The sequence below is a fragment of the Chelonia mydas genome, chromosome 3 (genome assembly GCF_015237465.2).
Source record: "Chelonia mydas isolate rCheMyd1 chromosome 3, rCheMyd1.pri.v2, whole genome shotgun sequence".
NCBI classification, from domain to species: domain Eukaryota; kingdom Metazoa; phylum Chordata; order Testudines; family Cheloniidae; genus Chelonia; species Chelonia mydas.
In genome coordinates this window covers 64,698,885-64,724,236 of record NC_057851.1, presented here as the reverse complement: position 1 = coordinate 64,724,236, position 25,352 = coordinate 64,698,885, and the positions used below count along the sequence as shown (strand labels likewise).

The 25,352-nt window shown below is 48.2% G+C and overlaps 1 protein-coding gene across 1 annotated transcript in view; it reads left to right on the top strand.

The window, feature by feature from the left end:
- Window positions 1-875: 875 nt before the first annotated feature.
- The window catches only part of CGA (glycoprotein hormones, alpha polypeptide), a 30,224-nt gene continuing 5,747 nt past the window's right edge, over window positions 876-25,352 (top strand). The window contains exon 1 of the mRNA XM_007052575.3: window positions 876-976. The gene's annotated coding sequence lies outside the window, so the exon portion shown is untranslated. The remainder of the gene's footprint in view (window positions 977-25,352) is intronic.

Here is a 25,352-nt window from a genome sequence, read left to right as displayed (position 1 = left end):
ACATATTATTACATATAGATAGTTCTAGAAACAATCTCATCAAAAAAAATCTTTTAATCCTCAGAATAGATAATCCTGTTACATTCATCCATTCATTTATTCTGTAACCTTTAGCCTATTACAAATACTTTCCAACTCCCTGATTCAATCCAACAATCGACCATGGCCTGAGTTATGGTCGTCCAGCGATCTTAAGCTGGCAGCTGCTTGCTCCTGCCAACAGTGAGTTTTCTTGCCTGTCTCCTATGCGTGATACTGACTCCATTCTAACTTTTTCTCCAACTCCTGTCCCTTTTGGAAAAGTACTAATCGCTCCTACAAAATCTGCTAAAAATCAGGCAACATTTCTCTATGCCCTGGTATTTAGTTCAGAAACAGATTATTCTTTTTAACATTTGTATCGGTCTTCTTGTTTTTTATTTTACTATTCTCTAGTAAAATAAGATCACAAGTGTGGAAAATTTTTATGCCCTTTAAAAAATAATTCCCTGCACAGTTTAAAAAGCTGTAGGAAAATCTCAGCTAATCTTCTGTTTTCTTAGAAAGAATTGTGTTTACTGAAAACTGTAGCAAATTGCAAGAGGCTAGATATAAAAGTCCCTGAGAAAAATCACATGGTGAACAGAACTGAGTGTTGGGCCCACAAGCTGACCTTTCTTGCATTGTATAATGAAAAAAAGTGATCTGTGAGAGTGGGTTTGAGATAAGACCAAAATGATGTAATGGTAATTACATCAAGTAATGTTCAGTCATTAGGAAGAATGCACAGTTGATCCTGTGTTGATCCTGTGCCATATGGCTTATATGTAGGCGGGAGAGTGCAATCTAACTTTAATGGTATAAAAGAAAGGTACAATTTTTCTTACCACAGTGACAGAAAGGTACATATAAGCTTCAGGGACACCACACAGAAACTAAAACCATCCTTCAGATTCTACATCAACTACTCTGACCGCACTGAACACATTGAAATAAGGTAATTCTTTTCCCATTGCTATGGACGAGGAAAAGTTGATATATTTTTCTAGACATTCGCTTTTTACTCAACGTTCTCATCGGTGACGATTAACCTAAAATGTTGGGTCAGTTCTGAGGCTTCTTTCTCTTAGGATTGTACCAATACAAATGAGAAGAGAACTTGGTCCCAGAACTTTATTCAGCTCTTGGGTCTGAACTCTGCTATGTTATCAGGAAAAGAAATGGTGAGCTAATTTTTGGGAGAATTGGAAGGTAAAAATGTAGTTTTGGGAAAGGGGGTGGGCGTACAAACTGGCAGCTTACAGTGCTACTGCATTCAGTCATTGTAAACTGACGGTTTGCAGTTTTTTCTTCTCTGCTTGTCTGCCATTTTAAGCAGCATAGCGGGGGGAGAGGGCAAGGGGAGGGAAAGGGGGTGAGTGTGGGTTGGAGAAGCATAATGGCACAGCAATTGCCCCAAACTGAAGCAGCAACTAGGATTATAGGGTAAACCCCACCCAAATATTTTGTAATATCCTTCATAATAAAGATGGCTGCACCCATATTACCTGACTGGGAGGCTGTGTCATCCCCTTGTTCTTCTGTGAGGAGACCTTCCACCCCACTCTGCTCTTCATGGTCCAGATCAGGAAAGAAAGCCTGTGATTTGATGCTGCACATCTTTCTGAAGCTGGGGTCCACCCGCCTCTCTGAGGGTGTGTGTGTGTGTTTTTGTGTCTTCACAGACATCCAAGTTCTGAGCCTACATCCTTTCCAGCTCCATAAATGAGTCCATGCAGAAATGGGGCTCCATGCTTACACTGCTGTTCAGAAAATGGTCCATTTAATCACTAAACATACTGGTTGTCGGGGCAGTATTGAATTTCTTATTCTTATCCTTGGTTTTCCAATACTTCACCTTGAGCCCCTTTATCTTCTCCCTGCACTGCTGTCTAATCTGCCTAATCCCTTGATCAGCCAGAATTGCTGAGACAACCATCATGCAGTTCAATGTTCTTCTGTGAGGAGTTCAAGTCCTGGGTTTTACTCTCCTTGGCTGAAAGCTTCACCAAGATACTGGTGTGAGCCTCTGGCCAGGTGGCCCTATGCTGATACATAGGCTTATTACTGGGCATTCTTCTGCAGTATCCAATGGTGGAGATGGATGAAGCTGAAGAAACTGCAGTTGGGCAAATAGTGTGATACTAGGGTGACCAGATAGCAAGTGTGAAAAATCAAGGACAGGGGGTGGGAGATAATAGATGCCTATATAAGAAAAAGCACCAAATATCGGGACTGTCCCTATAAAATCGGGACATCTGGTCACCCTGTGTGAAACTGAGGACACTAAGCAGAAGCATACATAGGGAGACCGCTTCTGATTAAGGAGCAGAGCACAGGCCCCACTCCCAACACACCCTCCTGTTTCATGTACTGCATGCTGGGTAATAAACTGAGAGGACTCCATCATGTTTCTAAAATGAAATAATTCCCTTAATAAACAGTCAATTTAAAGGGATGCTGCAACTAGCATTCAAGCCATGTATATGCAGACCGGCTTCCTAGTGTTTTCTCCCAACTCTTTCCTCCTGCAGCCTGTGCTCCTGCCTCTAAGTTCCATGCTGGTTGCTAAATCTTTCCTTTTAACAATTGTTGTTATTGTGTGTCTTTTGTAGCAGTTGTGGAAGTATAACATTGTATAAGTATAATGTTGTATAAGGGGACATGCTGGATACATTGTATATGAGAGGGCATGCCAAAACATGTTACAAAGTATCTGAGGGAGCACACGCAGGGACAGTTAGCTTTTGAATGGAGAAGCAATTAAAATAGAGCCAGCACGTCTAAGAAGCAGGCATCAGAATGGAAGGTGTGAAGGGCAATTAGTTAAGTTAACTGGAAGTTGTTAAAGGAGATTGTTAAGGGTGGCAGGTAATTGAAGATACGTGACTGGTCTCAGGGATCTCGAAGGTGGTGACTAAAATCTTTTTCTTCTTTTGTCTGTAACTTCTCTGTAACTTGTTCTCCAAAAAACTGTATAAATTAAGAGACACAAGCCCCACTTGGGGGGCTCACTTCTAAATGTATTAGCAGAGCAGCTTTGCTAATAAAACAGAGTGGTCTGATAAATTGTGAGTCTGAGTCAAACTTTGACAATTTGGAGGTCCCACCGAGATGGGAAGCGGCTTCACTGAGGCTGTGTGATCCCTGACTGCCTTGCAGGACGATCGTGGCAGCCGGCGCCTGGACGCTTAGGCCAAGCGATCCTCCACAAGACAGAAAGGTACACAGCAGCAGCGCAGTCTACACCATTGAACTTGTTGGTTCCCACTCTGTTTGGGTAGGGGTCTTTGGATCCAGCTTCTGGAATCAGACGTCTCAGGTAATTATTATTTTTGTGCTTTAACCGGTTTGAGGACTGTCTTGTCTTTGTATCTATCCGTCTTCCCCGTGGTGTGTGTGTGAATCTGGGAGCCATCTCTGTCCGGAGACTGGCTGACCAAGGGGTCCCCGTCCCCACGGTCTGAATAAGTGGAATCTGCACAGCTGCAGCCGCACCACGCCTTGGGTATAACCCCTGGTGTGAAAGCAAGGGCAGTTGAGGCAGTAGCCTGTGGGCTCCTTTCTGTGTGTTGCACCGGGTACCGCTCTGCTGAGCCCGAATTTCCTTCTTGTGTGAGTGCTGTGTGAAGTCCTCCTGGATGGGTAATCAGAAGTCTAAGGTAGAACAGTTCCCTAAGGGAACTCCAGCTTATTTTATGTATTTTAGGAAGGGTCCGGACTCTTGTAGGTTTCTTGAAAAATGGTCCAAATTAGCTCTAGAGAACCCCAAATTACAGTGGCCACTGTTAGGTTCTTGTGACAAGGATCGAGTGGATGCTTTAAAAAGCAAACTCGTCCTCCCAAAAACCAAACTGGAGAGAGGAGAAGCAGACTGCTTCATGCAGTGGTGGGAAGAGGCAAATCGTAGATGGACTGAGTCAAAACTCACCTCTCTTAAAAATTCTATCAAAAAACTAACAGTTCAATTGGATGCAGTCTCTCCCACCACTAGTCCGAGCGCTCCCCTTTGCCCAGTCCTGTGCAATGATCCGGATCAAACCTGACCCCCACCATACTCCTGCGCAAATAAGAAATCAGAAAAGAAAAAATCTTCAGTGACTACAGATAATGAAAGTGAAGAAGATACCCTCATTGGCCTCGCAGCTCTGCAAAATATTATGAAGAAGAAATCCAAAGCAGACTGCAAAGATTCTCTTGACATCTCTTCTTGGAAAAGAGAACCTGATGGGAGGTTAATGAGAGACTCTGATCAAACTGTTGTGGCACCCTTACGAGTCCTTAAGATGGGAGAAAGTGAGTCCATAAGGGATTATAAGCCCTGGACTCGTACGGAACTTTTATCTATAGTTAAAAGTTTTCCCAAACCACAGGAAAACTCTGTCAAATTTGCTGAGGAGTTTCTGTTAATCTGTGAAACCTATGAACCCTCTGAGACAGATCTCCTCCAACTGTGTAAATTGTTAGCTCCTGCCAGTTATTATGAAAAATGGTTGGCTGCCGCAGACTGGCCAGCTGAGGCACGCCACTCAACCATAAAAAGTACTGGCCCAGATTCGGCATACAGAGACCGGTGTATGGCTCTTTGGAAGTGCCTGCATCAAGCCATTCCCAAAGTGTGGTCTCCTAAAACAAACTGGACAGCAATACGTTGCTGTAAGCAAGGGCAAGGAGAAAGCCCAGGCGACTATAGGTCCCGGCTAGCTGATATTTTCCTACAACATTCAGGAATACAAGAGCCCGATGTAAATGGGCAGGGGGCCTTGGCACATGCATTTGTTGATGGTCTTCTCTCTGCCACAGGCAGCATGTTAAAACGAATAAGTGTGGGATGGGAGACTGAAACCATGGACAAATTGCTGGCAGTAGCAGAGCATTGCCACCGCACTTTAAAAGGAAAGGAGGAACAGTCCTCCCAAAAGTTAATGGCTCTGCAGATACAGCATTATTCAGGACTAAACAGACCATACCGGGGACAGGGATGGGGCTGCGGAAGGGGGCGGGGGGGGCTGGATTAACTGGGGTTTGTAACTACTGTAAACAGCCTGGACACTGGAAAAAAGAGTGTCCAAGACGACCTAATAATTGTATGGGAAATCAAGTGAACCCCCCGCTGGTTCCTCCAGCTGATCCCCAACCCTATTTTTCACCCCAACAATGACGGGATGCTGGGGAACCTCACAAAGTTTTAGCTCCCTTATTACCTCTGTCCCCTACTGGAGTGAGAAAAACTCACTCGATCCTCTGTACCTAACCCCATGCCATGGCCACTTGAAGCAAATGCTGCTTTCATCTCCCTTAAGCAGAATTTAGCCTCTGCCCCTGCCTTAGGGTTACCTAACTATGACAAGCCTTTTACCCTTTTCTGTCACGAACAATCTGCTTGTGCCCTCGGGGTTCTTACTCAGGAGCACGGTGACAGAAATCGCCCGGTGTTTTATTTTTCTGCAACCTTGGACCCTGTAGCACAGGGTTTACCCCCTTGCCTACGCGCTGTAGCTGCTGCAGCGCGCCTGGTCGAGATGTCTGAGTCCCTTGTCCTCCGCTCTCCTCTCACTCTCATGGTTCCCCATTCTGTGGAAACTCTCCTTCTGCAACGCAACACTGCTCACCTCTCCTCTGCTCGCCTAGGTATGAACTTTTGCTGCTTTCAGCCTCACATATCACTATTAAGCGCTGCTCCCGGTTAAACCCTGCTACCCTCCTTCCTTTACCTAGTGATGGTTAACCCCATGACTGCCTTGCAACTGTCCTGAATATTTCTAATTGCTGGGTCTGCAGCCACATCCCAGCTCACTCACAAGCTAGTATCCCCACCATGGCAATCCCTTTGAATTCCTCAGAGCTTGCTGGAGAACCCTATCCACTTAAAAGGACATGGAAGGAAAATGACACTTGAGGGCTGGGAAAAACATATGTTCCTAAACTTATAAGTGTGGTGAAAGGAAAGGGCCACTGGTGCTGGGTGTGTAATGGGACAGGGCTGAATCTAGGGAGGAGCAGCTGTCTCCAATACATCGTGTCCCATGGTGTATGGGACTATTCAAACAAGGTTGGAGAATGGCGAACTGGGTATGGAAAGATAAACTTCCTCTCAACCTGGGATCAAACCAAAGATTCAATCTCTTGCTCCCCCTACAGCCTCCCTGAGAAAAACAGCACCATCTACAAATGTCATGTGAATGCTACCTCTTCTCCCAGTGAAAATCATCCTGTGCCCTTTGGGGGATACTATTCCTCCTTCGTAAATTCTTACATGTCAAAGGGTTGCAGTCAACCCTTCCCAGCTTTAATGGGACATCATTGGGTTTGTGGGGAAAATGCTTACACTGTGTTACCAGCAAATTGGTCAGGTATCTGTTATCCTGCTCAGCTTTTCCCACAATTCCGGGTGCTTGAATCCCTCCCACGAAATCGCCTCCGTAATTTCAGGTGAAAAAGGAGGGACTTGCCAGATGCTAAATGGTATGTGGATAACATAAGCCCCCTAACTTGGGAAGAAGCTGTTGGCATTTCTTTAGTCCCAGTAGGGGGGGTAATCCACCATGCAAAAAGGCTTTTAAGGTTACAAGCGGTGGTTGAGATCATGGCCAATGAAACAGGAGAGAGCTTAAAAGCTCTAGCCAAAGAAGCAGGAGCGGACCGACAAGTGGCCCTCCAAAACCGTCGGGCATTAGATATAATACTGGCAGCCAAAGGAGGGACCTGTGCTCTAATTGGAACAGAATGCTGTGTATACATACCTGATAATACTAATGAGGTAGTAAATCGTGCTAGCCATCTGGAGCAAATTGCATACCTTCCCCACGAAGAACCAAGTTCCATGTGGAAATGGATAAGTAACTTATTCAATTTCTCTAGTCTGGGAAACTGGTTGTTTCAAGGAATCCTGACTATCCTATTTGGAATTCTAATAATCTTTGTGTGTTTTCAATTGATTTCTTGTTGTATCCAAAACTGCACAAGACACACCATCCATCAGGTTACCCCTAACCAGAGTGCTAATCTAATGTTGTTAAATGTCACCAGTGAAAGTAATGAAAAAGAACGATTGATGTATGGAATCCAGTAAGTCATTGGTCATGGGCGTAGCCTTGACCAAAAGGGGGGATTGTGGAAGTATAACATTGTATAAGTATAACGTTGTATAAGGGGACATGCTGGATACATTGTATATGAGAGGGCATGCCAAAACATGTTACAAAGTATCTGAGGGAGCACACGTAGGGACAGTTAGCTTTTGAATGGAGAAGCAATTAAGATAGAGCCAGCATGTCTAAGAGGCAGGCATCAGAATGGAAGGTGTGAAGGGCAATTAGTTAAGTTAACTAGAAGCTGTTAAAGGAGATTGTTAAGGGTGGCAGGTAATTGAAGTTACGTGACTGGTCTCAGGGATCTCGAAGGGTGGTGACTAAAATCTTTTTCTTCTTTTGTCTGTAACTTCTCTGTAACTTGTTCTCCAAAAAACTGTATAAATTAAGACAGGTTTCAGAGTAACAGCCGTGTTAGTCTGTATTCGCAAAAAGAAAAGGAGTACTTGTGGCACCTTAGAGACTAACCAATTTATTTGAGCATGAGCTTTCGTGAGCTACAGCTCACTTCATCGGATGAAGTGAGCTGTAGCTCACGAAAGCTCATGCTCAAATAAATTGGTTAGTCTCTAAGGTGCCACAAGTACTCCTTTTCTTTTTGTATAAATTAAGAGACACAAGCCCCACTCGGGGGGCTCACTTCTAAATGTATTAGCAGAGCAGCTTTGCTAATAAAACAGAGTGGTCTGATAAATTGTGAGTCTGAGTCAAACTTTGACACAGTGTTTGCTGATTTACCAAAAATTACTAGTACATAGCCCACCATAGGCACCTGGCCTTTACCACCTGCTTGTTGTGGCCTATTAGCTTTCATAGTCCTTCATATGTGCTGATCTCCAACCACTCTCCCATTTTTTGATTGTGTTATTGCTGTTGGTAGGGACTTGCTTCCATTCTGTTGCTGCCTTCATTCTGTTGGATGGTGTCCAGTTTGTCTCCCATATTGCTCATAAATAAGAGGCTAAATTTATGTCATGCCGTGACATTTTCGTGAGACCTCCGTGACATTTTCTGCTTCAGCCCCTAAGGCTGCAGGACTGGAGCTGGCAGCCAGTGGGGCCCTGGCAGTGTGCCAGCAACAGGGGACAGGTGACAGCCTCCTCAGGGTCCCCTGCAGGTTTCCAGCAACAAGTGACAGCCTCCTCAGGGGGCCTTGCTCAGGGTTCCAGCGACTGGGGACAGCCTCGAGGGGAGTGTGGGGAGAGAGGAGAAAGAGACCCCTGCAGCTCCCAGTCACCACGGTGGCAGGGGAAAACCAGGGAGCTGCAGCTGGCAGGGGAAACCATGGAGCAGACAGACAGGTCATGGCTTCCATTAATTTTTGTTCATTGCCCATGACCTGTCCATGACTTTTACTAAAAATAACCATGACAAAATCTTAGCCTTACTCATTAACCACTTTTCTGATGACTATCCTACATGAGGTCAGCTAAAGTTTGGGGGTTGTTCTATGTCCTTCTGCTCCTGCCTTGGCCCTGTCTGTCTGGGTGTGAAGGCTGTCTGCAGTTGTTTTCAGTTTCATCTCCACTGCTATCCTGAGCCTGTAGATATCACACATGACCCGTGTCCCACTGCAGCTTGGACTGTTGTCTTTTGCAATTGTTTTGTGTTGCTACTTGATGGTTGAACCCAGACCCATTCACTCGTGCATAGTGGTCTCAGGTCCTTGGCTCCTTCGGTGTAGCTAGTTGACTCCCTAGTTTGGCATTCTTTTAACTGCTTCTGTGTACTGTCTGTCATTCCTTCACTAGGCTGGAACAAGAGAACTCCTCAAGAAAAGCAGAGTCTTCGTTCTATAGTCCATCAGTCTCTACGCTATATAGTCCCTGGGAGGGTGTATTGAAATGGTCCAACATTGCCAAGTAGGGATTCCTTCCTGTCAATTTTGCCTTTGCCATCAATCTCTTGGCTGTCTTTACTGATGACTCTGCCTTCCTGTTTCTTTGTGAGACCCAGGGGAAGGTGTCTTGTGCTTACATTCCCATTTGGCACTGAATTGTTTGAATCCTGCTGCATTCAGTATTGTTGCCCATTGTCTGAACACCCTGTCTCAGGTATGCCATACTTTACAAAATCAGCCTTCAGGAGTGCAGGGTGGGACTGGTAGCTCAGTGGTTTGAGCACTGGCCTGCTAAACCCAGGGTTGTAAGTTCAATCCTTGAGGGGGCCATTTAGGGACCTGGGGCAAAAATTGGGGATTGGTCCTGTTTTGAGCAGGGGGTTGGATTAGATGGCCTTCTGAGGTCCCTTCTAACCCTGATATTCTATGATTCTTGATGACAATTCTTTTCAGAGCGTCCTCCAGAAATTGTATGGCGGGTCATGAATGCTCATAAAATTGGGGTTGAGGTGCAGGAGGGGGTGAGGGCTGCTCCGGCTGGGGGTGCAGGTTCTGGCTCTGGTGCTGGGGATGAGCGGTTCAGGGGGGGGGAGGGGGATCAGGGCTGGGGCAAGGGGTTGGGGCGGAAGTCAGGGGTGCAGGCAGCGCTTACCTCAAGCAGCTCCCGGAAGTAGTGGCATGGCCCTCCTCCAGCTCCTACATGGAGGGGCGGCCAGGCGGCTTTGCGCACTGCCCCATCCACAGGCGCCTCCCCTGCAGCTCCCATTGACCATGATTCCTTGGTGCGGAACCCCCTGGCTGCCCCTACGCATAGGAGCTGCGGGGGAGGACATGCCACTGTTTCTGAGAGCTGTGCAGAGCCACAGTACGCGCGGAGCGGGGCAAGCCCCAGACCCCGGTCCCCGGCGGGAGTTCAAGGGCTGGATTAAAACGTCTGATGAGCCGGACATGGCCCGCGGGCTATATTTTGCCCATCCCTGTGTTAAAGGGTTTGGGATCAATGAATGATAGAATCATTCCATTCCAGAGAGCACACACTAGGCAATCAGCCCTAGGGAAGTGAAGCAGTGGGACACACCAATCCCAGTGCCAGGGCAGGAAGAAGCGCAGAGGGAGGTACTATCCCAGCACCTCTGCTCCCAATGGAAAGCCCCAGCATCTGGGTGCAACCCCCCTCCCCATTGCTGCCTCGTCTGGGCCTCCCTTCCCAGCCAGCAGTGCCAGGACTCCAACAGGGGCTGCCAAATTGGGCTGGGATGCAGGCAGCGCAGCCTGTTGCCCCCTATGCAGGTGGCAGCTCCCCTGCCACAGGGCTGCCGACTCTGCTGTTTTGGGCATGGATGGGAGGGGAGGCAGAGGCTGCTGGGTCTCTGCTCAGCGCCAATTATACACACTGTGCAAAGGTATATAGGGCTGTGGCTGCCACTGCTGTAGTATCTCCTCTTGTTGTCGATCACTGTACTCTGAGCAGACCTTTGCACACCTGGATCTGCAAAGTTCTTAACTGGACTGTTGCGGTTCAATGACAAGACGGGACACAGCTTTTAGCAAGCAAGCGGCTGGTCTGCTAACCGGCTTCTGCCTGTCAGCTTTCCACCTTCCCCTTTATTCTCTCTCTCCCACCGCGCATTACATTCTCCAACAGATAAAAGGAATACACTGGCTTTGTTTAACATTCTTATTTACCAATTTCTATCTACCGCATTCCTTGCTCTCGGGCCTTGAGCCCAGTCCTGGGAGGCTTCCCACAGTTCATGTCATCTGGGCAAGATTCCAAGGTTCATGCCCTTGAGAGGAGCTGTGTGTGCGCAGCTCCTGCACAACACTCCGGGTGTGCCCTGAATGTTGCCAAGCGCATGAACCTTGTATGAATCCTACATCCCCTCCTTTTTTGTTTATCTGTGCTCGGCCATCTCATGGTAGCCATCAATTTGCTTTTGCAAGCCAATTAACTCCCGGACAGACAAGGTCATAACTCATGGAGCCTGCCAGGGCGGGTCTCGACAAAGCCTTAACAAAAAGGAAATACACTGCACACAGCAACAGCAAAAAATAAGCTTAAAAAGGTAAAGTGTAATTGGCAGGGCCCCAATTAGCCATGCTAGAGTACTGGGAAGAGAGGTTCGAGTAAGCAGCGAGCATAATCTCATTCCCAATTTCCTCAGGGTGATGACATACTGGAATAAGGCACGTACCTAACAATTCTTCAGCTGCTACAAAATCAAATGAACAAAAGTGGGTAACATTTGCTATTGAAGCCAATCTTTCCCATAGGTTATATGTCATTCGGGCCCGTAATGGAGGAAGCGCTCCCGAGTCAACCCCTCCAGGAAATAGCAGGCACAAAAGGCATACAATCAATACAGAATTAGCAGTAATTTGGGCGAGAATTGCCACAAACAAAGTCTCAGGAGTCTCTGGCTGTTGGTTTGCTGCCAGTCTTCGTTGAGCCGCGGCGACCAATGCTTTTACTGCTCCCCATGTCACGGGCTGGCTTGGGATGCTATGTCTCCTCCGTCTCCGTCCCGTCGTTGTTGACCTGGGAGGCACCGCGTTCTCCTCCAAGGTCAGCTGAAACTCCGGTATGGGGTTCTACAGCCCCTGGTGCCACGCCATGCTGTTTCAGTGCCGGTCGCACACACCGGGCCGGAACCCACAACGGTCCTGCAGGGAGAGACACAGCAGCATATCCCCGACCCCAAGTAATTAAAGGTACTGGGCCCAACCATTGCGGATCGGGCAGCTGACGGTAATAGACACGCGGTCTTTCCAGTACCTCGGATTTGTGAAAATGCCGATCCGCGCGGGTCTGCTGATCTGCGTTCAGCGTTAAATTATTTAAAGTAAACAAAAAGATATGCATTTGTTGCTGAATGTCTCCTAAGGTTCGGAGACGCAGCTCCCCTTGTTTTAATTGTTTGTCGAGCAAGGTTTTTAGCGTGCAATTTGCACGTTCAACAATAGCTTGGCCTGTGGAATTATAAGGGATCCCGTGTTTGAGACGGACGTCCCATTGGGCACAAAAGGTGGAGAGGGCTGTGGAGCAATAGGCTGGGGCATTATCCGTTTTTATCTGGCTCGGGTGACCCATAACAGCAAAACAGGCTAGCAAATGGTGAATAACTTTGGGAGTGGCTTCCCCACACTATGGGGTCGCCCAGAGGAATCCCGAATAAGTATCAACGGAAACATGTAAAAACGAATAGGGGCGGAATTGTGGCACGTGAGTGACATCCATTTGCCACAGCTGATTCGCTGTGGTACCTCTGGGGTTAACAGCATAAGAAAAGGTAGGGGCAGCAGCGGCACAGTGGGGGCAGGAACGAACAATAGAACATGCATGATCAGCAGAAATATGAAACTGTTGGGCCAAAACAGAGGCAGACTGATGAAAAAAGGAATGGCTTTCAATGGGGTCAGAAAAAAGGGAATTTACCTGACCACGTAACGCGTGATCGGTGCGCGCATTACCTTCAATGAGTAGCCCAAGCAGAGGGGTATGACTGCAAATATGAGCAACAAAATAAGGGAAATTACGAGTGGTGAGGAGATACTGTAAGGACAAAAACAGGCGAAGAAGGTCCACATCGACCTGAGGGTAATGAGGGCAAGGGGTAAATAATCAATTACCTAATAAACATAATGCGTGTCCACAATCAAATTAAAGGGACAATCAGCAAAAAGTTGAAAGGCCAAAATAACAGCTGCTAGTTCCAAGGACTAGTAAAGCTCTCCAAGCGCTGTGCATGCAAATATTGTTGTACAAGTGAATGAAGTGCTTTCAGCTTTTCTAGAGGGAGGGGCCACTGGTCAATCCATACGGGCTCTAAGGATTGCCATACCAATGGTAATGAGGATGGCAAGGTGGGTGAGGGAGGATTTTGGGCCATTATATATTAATATCGAGGGTGGTGTCCAGCTTTGTAAGTAAATCACGGCCCCAAACATTGAGGTGGACAGGGAGCACAAAAGGGCGGATTGTAGCAAGGGCACGGCTTCCTGGTTTAGAGACCGTGACCCAAGACAAACTTTGGCGCCCAGGTTTGCTACCCCCGATCCCCCACAACTCTTTAGAAGGAACTGTTGGCCAACCGACCGGCCACTCCGGATCACGAATCACCGTAACGTCAGCTCCAGTGTCCACCCGCCCTGTAAAGGGAACATTATTTAAGAGAAGTGTTAATTGAGGTTTCGAGGGGCGGACCGACATTGTCAGAGCAACAAGTGGAGAGGACGTGTTGTGAGACGGCAACTGGGACAGCGTTGATCCAAAGCCGCCTCCGCCCCGGGCTCGATCCTCTGCGGCTGGCACCTGATAGGGGACTAAAATCAATTACGCAATTGACCATCCACGCGGGAGCAACTGCGGAAGATGGGTCCACACCTGAACCTTAATAACGCCGGTGTAATCGGCGTCAATGACCCCTGGGATGACAAAAAAACCCTGTTTCCCAGCGTGTGAGCGAGGGAGAACCAGACCCACAAATCCGTCAGGGAGAGGTCCCGTCACCTGCGTAGGTATGGCGCAGACCTCCCCTGGCAACTGAAAATCAGCGTCCTCCTGCATAATCAAATCAAGCCCTGCACTTCCGGCAGTCGCCGCCCTCATGGAGCCTACGGATAGTAAGGCAGAGGAACAGTTGTCTGAGTGGGGAACACCCCCGTTTGGCCCTGGGTTCGGGGGAGACCCGTCGTGCGGTTTCCCGACCTGCTACGACACTGATTAGCCCAGTGATAGCCCTTCTGACACTTGGGGCACTTCTTTGAGGGGCGGGCGGGCGCCGTCGATGAGCGGCACTCCCGCTGAAAGTGACCCTCCTTACCACAGCGGTAACAACGCTTCCCCTCCTTCCCGCTTTTCCGCAGGGCGGCGGCCAGAACCCCAGCTTTATGTGCTTGGGTTCCGATGTTTTGGCATGCCCGACAGCTCTAGAATTCCAGAAGCTTGTGCAGCCTGGAGAGCATGGCGGCAATCCTCGTTCGCATTTTCAACCGCCATTTTTAACAGGATCTCCTGAGCTGCCGCAGGGTTATCCATCTGTCGGAGGATAGCCTCCTGCAATCTGTTGGTAAAATCCATAAAGGACTCTGATGCACCCTGACGGATACTGGCAAAGCTTTTAGTAGGCCTGCCCGAATCCGGGACCTTCTGGAAGGCATGCTGGGTGCAGGTGGAAATAATGGGGAAGACGGCCTGAGGGAGTTGAGACTGCAGCTGAACAGTAGCAAACTGGCCCTCCCCTGCCAAGTGCTCATAAATGATACCTTGCTCTCTATATACCTGGGCTTGGTGTTCCGCCATCTGCCGATACTCACTAAGCCAAATAACATACTGACTGGGCGTCAGCATCATGCGCAACAGCGCCTTCCAATCTTCAGGGATCAGGGTGTACCCAGTACCTAGCCCTTCAATGAGACCACGTACATACATACTAGTGAGGCCGAACTCGCGAATCGCTTTCTTTACCTCTCTGATCACCGCGTAAGGCAAACTAACCCGGTTTGCAACCTGGTTGCCCTGGCCATCATCCTGCCAGGTCACCGGACAAACTGAGACCAGATCAGCCAGCTCTTCTGCTGTAATGTTTGAGCGAGTCTTCGCTGCGTGAACCATTTGTTGCACCAGCGAAAGCCCCTGGGCAGACGCGGACGACCCCCCCGGGGGCCCCGGAACATGGGGCCCCACGGGGGGAGGGTGATCACACACCGGCTCCGGTGGGGAAGGCAAGGGAGGCGGTGGCAATAGAGGCACTGGGGGCGAAGCAGGGGGAGGGATGGCTGCAGGAGCGGACGGGGGTGGCGGGATCGGCAGCCCCTCTGTTGGCGCGGGAGAGGGTCTTTCCAAGGCGACACAGTGTGTCGCATCGCTAGGAGGGGGGATGGCTGCAGGAATGGACGGGAGTGGCGAGATCACCAGCCTCGTGAGGGAGAGCCTGTCCGAGGCGACACGCTGTATTGCGTCACGGCAGAGGTGCCAGGCATGTAAAGCCTGCACGGGCGCCCGAGGCTCTTTGTGCAATGTCTGGCCCAACCGCTCCCAGTCCGCTAGCTTAAGGGTTCCGGCTTCAGGGTACCACGGGCATTGGGCACTCACCTCCTGTAGCAGGAGAGTGAGTTCTCGAGTGGGGCAGTCATGCTGAGCCTTACGCAGCAAATACTGTAGCTCATTGCGGTGTTGCACTTGCAAAGCAGAGAGGGAGCTTCCCATACTTACCACAATGAAAAATACTCACCCGGATCCGCAAAGTGGATGAGTGACGCTTCTGAAACCCTTGCCGGGCGAGGTGAGTGCTGAGGGCCCCACGTTTGGGCGCCAGTTGTGGCGGTTCAATGACAAGACGGGACACAGCTTTTAGCATGCAAGCGGCTGGTCTGCTAACGGGCTTCTGCCTGTCAGCTTTCCACCTTCCCCTTTATTCTCTCTCTCCCCCCCGCGCATTACATTCTCCAACAGATAAAAGGAATACACTGGCTTTGTTTAACATTCTTATTTACCAATTTCTATCTACCGCATTCCTTGCTCTCGGGCCTTAAGCCCAGTCCTGGGAGGCTTCCCACGGTTCATGTCATCTGGGAGAGATTCCAAGGTTCATGCCCTTGAGAGGAGCTGTGTGTGCGCAGCTCCTGCACAACACTCCGGGTGTGCCCTGAATGTTGCCAAGCGCATGAACCTTGTATGAATCCTACACTGGACACATGCCTGACCAGCAGATATACTCTGTGGCTCATCTCAGGCATGTTTCTATACCCAGGTGTGACATGTGTAACCATCTCATGATGTCAGCTCTTAAATATGCTGGGATTACTGCTTGGTCCCCTGTAAGCAAAATCCCATTTTGTGTACACAGCTCGTCCCTCATAGAATCATAGAATCATAGACTATCAGGGTTGGAAGGGACCTCAGGAGGTCATCTAGTCCAACCCCCTGCTCAAAGCAGGACCAATCCCCAATCAAATCATCCCAGCCAAGGCTTTGTCAAGCCTGACCTTAAAAACTTCCAAGGAAGGAGATTCTACCACCTCCCTAGGTAACGCATTCCAGTGTTTCACCACCCTCCTAGTGAAAAAGTTTTTCCTAATATCCAACCTAAACCTCCCCCACTGCAACTTGAGACCATTACTCCTTGTCCTGTCCTCTTCTACCACTGAGAATAGTCTAGAACCATCCTCTCTGGAACCACCTCTCAGGTAGTTGAAAGCAGCTATCAAATCCCCCCTCATTCTTCTCTTTCCGCAGACTAAACAATCCCAGTTCCCTCAGCCTCTCCTCATAAGTCATGTGTTCCAGACCCCTAATCATTTTTGTTGCCCTTCGCTGGACTCTCTCCAATTTATCCACGTCCTTCTTGTAGTGTGGGGCCCAAAACTGGACACAGTACTCCAGATGAGGCCTCACCAATGTCGAATAGAGGGGAACGATCACGTCCCTCGATCTGCTCGCTATGCCCCTACTTATACATCCCAAAATGCCATTGGCCTTCTTGGCAACAAGGGCACACTGCTGACTCATATCCAGCTTCTCGTCCACTCTAACCCCTAGGTCCTTTTCTGCAGAACTGCTGCCTAGCCATTCGGTCCCTAGTCTGTAGCTGTGCATTGGGTTCTTCCGTCCTAAGTGCAGGACCCTGCACTTATCCTTATTGAACCGCATCAGGTTTCTTTTGGCCCAAGCCTCCAATTTGTCTAGGTCCCTCTGTATCCTATCCCTGCCCTCCAGCATATCTACCACTCCTCCCAGTTTAGTATCATCCGCAAATTTGCTGAGAATGCAATCCACACCATCCTCCAGATCATTTATGAAGATATTAAACAAAACCGGCCCCAGGACCGACCCCTGGGGCACTCCACTTGACACCGGCTGCCAACTAGACATGGAGCCATTGATCACTACCCGTTGAGCCCGACAATCTAGCCAACTTTCTACCCACCTTATAGTGCATTCATCCAGCCCATACTTCTTTAACTTGCTGACAAGAATACTGTGGGAGACCGTGTCAAAAGCTTTGCTAAAGTCAAGAAACAATACATCCACTGCTTTCCCTTCATCCACAGAATCAGTAATCTCATCATAGAAGGCTATTAGATTAGTCAGGCATGACCTACCCTTGGTGAATCCATGCTGACTGTTCCTGATCACTTTCCTCTCGTGTAAGTGCTTCAGGATTGATTCCTTGAGGACCTGCTCCATGATTTTTCCGGGGACTGAGGTGAGGCTGACTGGCCTGTAGTTCCCAGGATCCTCCTTCTTCCCTTTTTTAAAGATTGGTACTACATTAGCCTTTTTCCAGTCATCCGGGACTTCCCCCGTTCGCCACGAGTTTTCAAAGATAATGGCCAATGGCTCTGCAATCACATCCACCAATTCCTTTAGCACCCTCGGATGCAACTCGTCCGGCCCCATAGACTTGTGCACGTCCAGCTTTTCTAAATAGTCCCTAACCACCTCTTTCTCCACAGAGGGCTGGCCACCTACTCCCCATGTTGTGATGCCCAGCGCAGCAGTCTGGGAACTGTCCTTGTTAGTGAAGACAGAGGCAAAAAAAGCATTGAGCACATTAGCTTTTTCCACATCCTCTGTCACTAGGTTGCCTCCCTCATTCAGTAAGGGGCCCACACTTTCCTTGGCTTTCTTCTTGTTGCCAACATACCTGAAGAAACCCTTCTTGTTACTCTTGACATCTCTTGCTAGCTGCAGCTCCAGGTGCGATTTGGCCCTCCTGATTTCACTCCTACATGCCCGAGCAATATTTTTATACTCTTCCCTGGTCATATGTCCAACCTTCCACTTCTTGTAAGCTTCTTTTTTATGTTTAAGATCCGCTAGGATTTCACCGTTAAGCCAAGCCAGTCGCCTGCCATATTTACTATTCTTTCGACTCATCGGGATGGTTTGTCCCTGTAACCTCAACAGGGATTCCTTGAAATACAGCCAGCTCTCCTGGACTCCTTTCCCCTTCATGTTAGTCCCCCAGGGGATCCTACCCATCCGCTCCCTGAGGGAGTCGAAGTCTGCTTTCCTGAAGTCCAGGGTCCGTATCCTGCTGCTTACCTTTCTTCCCTGCGTCAGGATCCTGAACTCAACCAACTCATGGTCACTGCCTCCCAGATTCCCGTCCACTTTTGCTTCCCCCACTAATTCTTCCCTGTTTGTGAGCAGCAGGTCAAGAAAAGCTCCCCCCCTAGTTGGCTCTTCTAGCACTTGCACCAGGAAATTGTCCCCTACGCTTTCCAAAAACTTCCTGGATTGTCTATGCACCGCTGTATTGCTCTCCCAGCAAATATCAGGAAAATTAAAGTCACCCATGAGAACCAGGGCGTGCGATCTAGTAGCTTCTGTGAGTTGCCGGAAGAAAGCCTCATCCACCTCATCCCCCTGGTCCGGTGGTCTATAGCAGACTCCCACCACTACATCACTCTTGTTGCTCACATTTCTAAACTTAATCCATAGACACTCAGGTTTTTCTGCAGTTTCATACCGGAGCTCTGAGCAGTCATACTGCTCCCTTACATACAGTGCTACTCCACCACCTTTTCTGCCCTGCCTGTCCTTCCTGAACAGTCTATAACCATCCATGACAGTACTCCAGTCATGTGAGTTATCCCACCAAGTCTCTGTTATTCCAATGACATCATAACTCCTTGACATCACCAGGACCTCCAGTTCTCCCTGCTTGTTTCCAAGGCTTTGTGCATTTGTATACAAGCACTTGAGATAACCTGCTGATCGCCCCTCCTTCTCAGTATGAGGCAGGAGCCCGCCCCTCACAGACGTTCCTGCCTGTGTTTCCTCCCGGTATCCCACTTTCCCACTTACCTCAGGGCTTTGGTCTCCTTCCCCCGGTGAACCTAGTTTAAAGCCCTCCTCACTAGGTTAGCCAGCCTGCTCGCAAAGATGCTCTTCCCTCTCTTCGTAAGATGGAGCCCGTCTCTGCCCAGCACTCCTCCTTCATGGAACACCATCCCATGGTCAAAGAATCCAAAGCCTTCTCTCCGACACCACCTGCGTAGCCATTCGTTGACTTCCACGATCCGACGGTCCCTGCCCCGTCCTTTTCCTTCCACGGGGAGGATGGACGAGAACACCAGTTGCGCCTCAAACTCCTTTATCCTTCTTCCCAGAGCCACGTAGTCCGCAGTGATCCGCTCAAGGTCATTCTTGGCAGTATCATTGGTGCCCACGTGGAGAAGCAGGAAGGGGTAGCGATCCGAGGGCTTGATGAGTCTCGGCAGTCTCTCCGTCACATCACGAATCTTAGCCCCTGGCAAGCAGCAGACTTCTCGGTTTTCCCGGTCAGGGCGGCAGATAGATGACTCAGTCCCCCGGAGGAGAGAGTCCCCGACCACCACCACCCGCCTCCTTCTCTTGGGAGTGGTGGTCGTGGAACCCCCCATCTCAGGACAGTGCATCTCATGCCTTCCAACCAGCAGAGATCCACCCTCACCTAGTAGTAAAGGTCTGGTGGCACTTGTTTCTTGCAATGTGGCCAATCCTGGAGAATAAATTGTTTCACTGCTGGCAGCATCTCATCATGTCTGTTGCTTTGTTGAATTGCCTGGAGTCTCCCATTAGAAGTGTGACAGTATTGTAGCATGTTGATAGTCTATCTATCTCCTATTCCACAAAGCCATCTGTATTGTACTCTTGAAGGTATGCTCTGCTCAGTGTATCTGCCACCCGTTGGGACTTTTCTGGACAGTACCTTATCCTCGCCTCATAATGCTGGAGTCTCAATAACATGTAGTAGTCACTTGGGTGCACTCAGCAGTGGCTTCTTTATGTTGCTTTCTGATGGCTTATAATTAGACTGCATGTCCACCTTGTGCCCAAAAGGGAACTGAGAGAATCATTCCATTCCAGAGAGCACAGCCATTGGTTTCTTTGCTATCTGAGCATATCCCATTTTTGGGTCTGTTAGGGCTCCACTAGCAAATGCTATGCAAAGCCAGCAGCCCATCGGTGCTGCTCCTAGGCTTCCTTCTGAGGCCTCACACAGTAGCTCTAGCTGCTCCACAGGACTATAGTGCTTAGGGTTGGTGCCTTGCTTATGATTTTCAGTACTCTTCCAAATGCCTGTAATTGGGTCTCTGATCCATCCCATGCTCTGTCATTGTGTGTCAACTGTGTCAAGGGTTCACAGGCTTCTGATAGGTGTGCACAGAATCTGGAAAGATAGTCGGCTATCCCTGTAAATCAGTGGACTCCCTTCACATCCTTTGACAACAGGGGGTGCTACTACCTCTGAAATGGATTTTTACTGGCTCCTGGCGGAGCAGATTACTGTCATACCAGTGAAAAAGGTCCTCAGTAATTATCTTCAGTACATCGCAGTTCATTGAGAAGGAATTACATAAGCGGTAAAGGGTTATATTAAGCACATAACTTCTATGTTAGACATTAAGAGCCATACCTTAAGAGCTATACACTCCTCTTAATGAGTCTCTCTTTTACAAACATACAAACAGGCCCTGTGCTAGCCTCACGCAGTTCCTGCTTGGCAAACAGAGAAAGTGGTTACCAATGTTATAGATAGCTTCTTTCCTCCTGGTCTGTCCTTCTCAGCCCTCTGGTCTGTCTCGGATTCCCTCAAGGCAAGGCCTTGGTTGCCTTGAGACCCCTCTGGTTCACAGTCCTACTCGAGCTCACGGAGCAGAGTTTTGGCTATTCTGTCTAGCAGCGTTGCTTTTTCACGCATTAGTATTTTAGAAGGGGCTGGAGGGGTGGTACCGAATGAAGATCACCCCACATTTACTTACTCATTAATCATTCACTCTGGCTCTCTGCATGGTGTCCTTGCTGTAAGGTCACTACAACCAGGTCAACCTGTGCTCCTTGCTGGAACTTTATACATGTGATATTTACTTTTGCATGGGCCCGTATTTGCCGACCAATAGGTTCAATATTGATTGTACACGCAGACTTTGCCAGGTCTTTATTAAATTTGCTTCCGTTTAAAGGGAATCTGCTCCCAGGATCCTCTGCAGCCATTCAGCCATGTTTAAGTCATGTCAAGTTATGCTCTCACCATTTATTCAGTATGGCCACACCAATTTGGCATCATCCCAACAAGTCTGGATATTTCCTTAATGTCTCTCACTTCTCCAGGGGCTGGCCAGATGCCACGGAAATCAACATATGTCTGATGTAGCAGACCCCGGTTCTCCTCATCTTCAGCTTGTCTACATTCAGCCTAATTTCCTGCTCCTGGCACTTGAGCAGGTGTTGTTGCAGCTTGGTATAATGGTCCTGGATTGGCTCTTCCTTGACCTCTCTGAATGTCATCAGCTACTGCCTTAACACCTAGGAGTCCTTTGGTGTCTGGTTTGATTTACATTGGAACACCTATGGGGCTGGGCTAATGCCCGTAGGCATTTGTACCCAGTGATACCTGCCAAAAGATGTGGCAAAGGTTGTCAGGTGGCTCATGTAGCTCAATATGCCAGAGCCTATTCTTGACATCACATAGGGAACACTTTTGCACTAGTTAAATTGGGTAGTACACCCTCAATGGCTGGTGATGGGCACTGACTTCCTTTCAGTGCTCTGTTAAGTGGTTTTGGATCAATGCAGATCCTCCCTTTACCTGAAGGTTCTCTCACTATTACTAGGCTGCTGACCCATGCTGCACTAGTTTCAACAGGTGTAGCAATGGCTCTTTGCAGACTTGCCAGTTTCTTCTTCAATGGCTCCACAAAGGCTGATGCAATTCTACATTTTGGTAGTCTCATGGGCTGCACTGGCAAGTCTATTTCTAACTTCAGCTTGCCCTCGGTGTTCATCTCCTTGAAATATGTCCTTATATTCTGTTAGAATGCTGGCTAGAATGACTGTTCTCCTTCCTCTTTCATGGTGAGGATATTCTGGTGTTGCACTGTGATCAAATCCATGGTTTGCACTGCCCTGCTGCCCAGCCATGGGTGGTACTCCCGTATGTCAACTACTATAAGCTGCAAATGATAATGTCTCTTGTTTCACAGGGTTTTTTTTATTGACAGCCCAAATTTGCCTCTGGCCTCAGAATGCTTTTATTGTAGACTGGCCATTGCCACCATGTTTCATGTACCACATGCTGGGTAATAACATGAGAGGACTCCATGTTTCTAAAACTAAACTGGCTCTGTATTAAGAATACTATTTACAGAAACGCTGCAGCTGTGTCTAGTATTCTAGCCATGTGCAGAGATTGGCTTCCTTGTGGCATCTCCTCCAAACTCTTCCTTCTTGCAACCTGTGCTTCTTTTTCCAAATTCCAGGCATGCTGTTACACTTCTCACCCCTGGTACACCACTTATGCCAGAGCTTGCAAGAAGCAGCCTTACAGTTTCTTCTGCCATGCCTGTGCTAGGCGGAATTCTCACCCAGCCAGATACTGAACTTTGAGCCCTTTTAGGATACTCTGGCCCTTTTACACAGTGTAAAGGAGCTAGAATGGAATGAAGATCTCATCCTACCTCTTTTCAAAACTGGCTTTTACATATTTTACTGCATGATTTTGAGCACTGCTTCAGCTATACTTCAATTTCTTGTTATTTGTTTTTATGTCTTTCACTATTTGCTCTTCAAAGTTCACTTCACTCTGCTAATTTCCACCTTGCACATTGCCTCTTTAATTTTTGTTCCTTTCTGGTGCCTTCATTAGATTCAGATTGCCATTATCTGGAGGATACCTGTCATTTACCTATACTCTTTTCCCACTTTCTTTCTGCTATTAGAGCAATGCATGCCTTCTGTGAGCGTTATGGGATGCTTACGTAACCTGCACGAGAAGTCTAAGGGCTTTAATTTCTTCATTTTGGCTTTAGGGTTATTTTGATTGCCTCTGTATTTTTAGAAGATCCCTTTAGCTAAAATTTAGTGTCCCAGTGCTAGTTTTTGGTATGATCCCTGCCTCAAGGATCATTATAATTTAGTAGCAGTGTTGATAAAGAAAAAGTTTAAGTACAAAAAGTTAATTGATTTAGACATGTATTTTTACTGCCTCTGCACAGTGAGGTTTTCTCTTTAAAAATTATGTATGTATTTAGCTCACAGGCTTGGACTCTGATTCTGCAACTGGATCTGCTAGCACAGACTCCAGTGCCTGAGCTTAGCTCAGAAAAGTCAGTGGGGCTCTGTGCAACTGCAGGTGTCTGTTCTAGAGGATCCAGTTGCAGGATTGGGGCCGTAGTGTGAATACATGACAGTGGAATAATTTGGATGTAAGAATCACTCAGAACCCCCTGACAGGGCAGTCTACAATGGCAATGAAGGATCCATTGTTGTAAGCTATTGGGTGTGTCAGTTGTAAAGAGACCTGAAATAAAATCCTTAAACTGAATCATGGTTGAGCCCTGTTAGACCAAAAGAGCACTACCTTTATTTACTATCTGACCAGATTGCATTAGCTGTAGAATGTAGTACTTAGCTCTCCTTTATATAATGCTTTTCTCCATGGACTCCATTATCTCAGCACAGGACATAAATAACTTCAGTTCACTTCAAAAGGTGAGGTCTAGGTCTATCCATTCTAGGAGAGTTATTTTAAAATGGGTAATTGCCATTATAGCTTGTTTTCTGAGAAAGCTGGGACAAAAGTAAATTTAGCTGGGCTGAATGGGCACATTTTGGCTGACAATGCAATAAGGAAGTTTAGTGCTTGAGAAGAAAGTTTGCAGACCTCATGCTAAAGATGCTATCTGTGTTGAAAGATGGCCAACTGATTTACAATAGCTGAAATGTTCAGCACTGGATAGTGCAGATTAACACAAGACTTTAACACTTATCTTTAGTCCACCTAACATTTGAAGACGTGTGCAGGACCCTTCCATGTCAAATGACCCCGACTCTGAGACTGGGCTCTGCAAGAGAAAGTCAGTCTGAATTTTGTCATAGGAATTGCCATGCTGGATCAGAACCACGGTCCAGCTAGTCCAGTATGGTCTCCAGCAGTGGCCAGTAGCAGATGCTTCAGAGGAAGATGCAAGAAACCCCACAGTACTTGTCAAAAAGTTTCCTGCTGATTCTGTCTGTTCCAAAATGAGTAACCTTTATTAGCATGGCACACCTGAAGTTAGGATAGAGAGAAAATGGAGGCTTCTTTCCTCCTCAGTGAAGGCTTAAAAAAACCCAAACAAACCACGGGCCAGATAAGAAAAGCACTTGGGGTGAGATTCGGTGCTGTGTGTATGAAAGTGCTCACAGCCGAGAGGGAGGGGAGTTATGGTGGCCATCTCAAAGCAGCCCCATTTGGAGCACCCTCTTGTGGCAGTCTGCAGCATGCCAGGTGCCCCTGCATCAGTTTCTCTCCTTCATAGTCCCCAGAAATAGTCCCAACAGTCTTTCTAAGTACAAGTAGCCCTTGTAGGGTTAATTTATTACAAAAGAAAGCCGTATGCACATAAACCATAACCTAAGCCCCATAACCATAGTCCAGACAATCCATCAAGTAGAGGTAGAACACCAGCAAAATTCACCATACCTCAATCCCAGTCTTCAGCCCCCTTTGGCCCTCTAGCTTCAGCTTTCCAGCTCTGAGAGCCAGGAGGCAGCTCCCTCTGCTGCTGTCTGCCTTCAGCCCTCTGCCGCCCGCTCCATGGCTCTCTGGGTCAGGAGTGTCAACAGGATAGACCCTCCACTGGCTTCCTAGCTCTCTTCTGCCTTCTACCACTGGCTTTGACTGAGGCTAGCTCCTTCACTGGCTTCCTGATAACCCCCCTACCCACCCTTTCCAGGGACAGCCTGCAGAGAGCTTTCTGTTCTCAGCAGCTTTCCCCGGAGATCTTCTCCTCCAGTCTCCTGACTGACCTTCCGCAGGGCTCCCCTGGATCTTTTTTAGCCCCGGGTGCTGCTCCATCCTCTTAATTGGCCAAACTGACAGCATCTACTCTGGCATAAGGGAGCCAGACCTGCTTCATCTGCAGGGGCCAGCCACTCTGTGACAATAGCTTTAAACTACCTTTACCCCCTTCTGAGCCTGAGCTGCTCTGGGGGCTGGAGAAGCTGCTGGTATAACTTTGAGAGCCCTGGGGGCTGTCTGATTGAGGCAGCAGCCCCCTGCCACTCTGCCTGGAATCTCGGCCTACTACACCACTCCAACCTCCCCAGCATTCTACCCTTCTGCTCCCAGCCTCACCCCCCTGAGTGTCACCTCTGCCTGGGCTTGTGGTGTCCAGGAGGCAGCCTTCTGTGGTGCCTGCACCAGGGGAAGCCTCTCCCAGGTGGATACGAGACTTTGAGGGTCCCTTTATGCTCCTCTAGCCCTTACGGGGGTCAGAGGAGGGATGAGAATCGGGCCCATAGCCTGAAATTTCATGTGCTAATTATGCAATTATTTTAACTGAAAACTCAAGGTTCCTTATCCTGGTCAGACTACAAATATTTGCTTCTCTGTTTTCCCCTGAACCGACCATAAATATTAGCCAGTTAT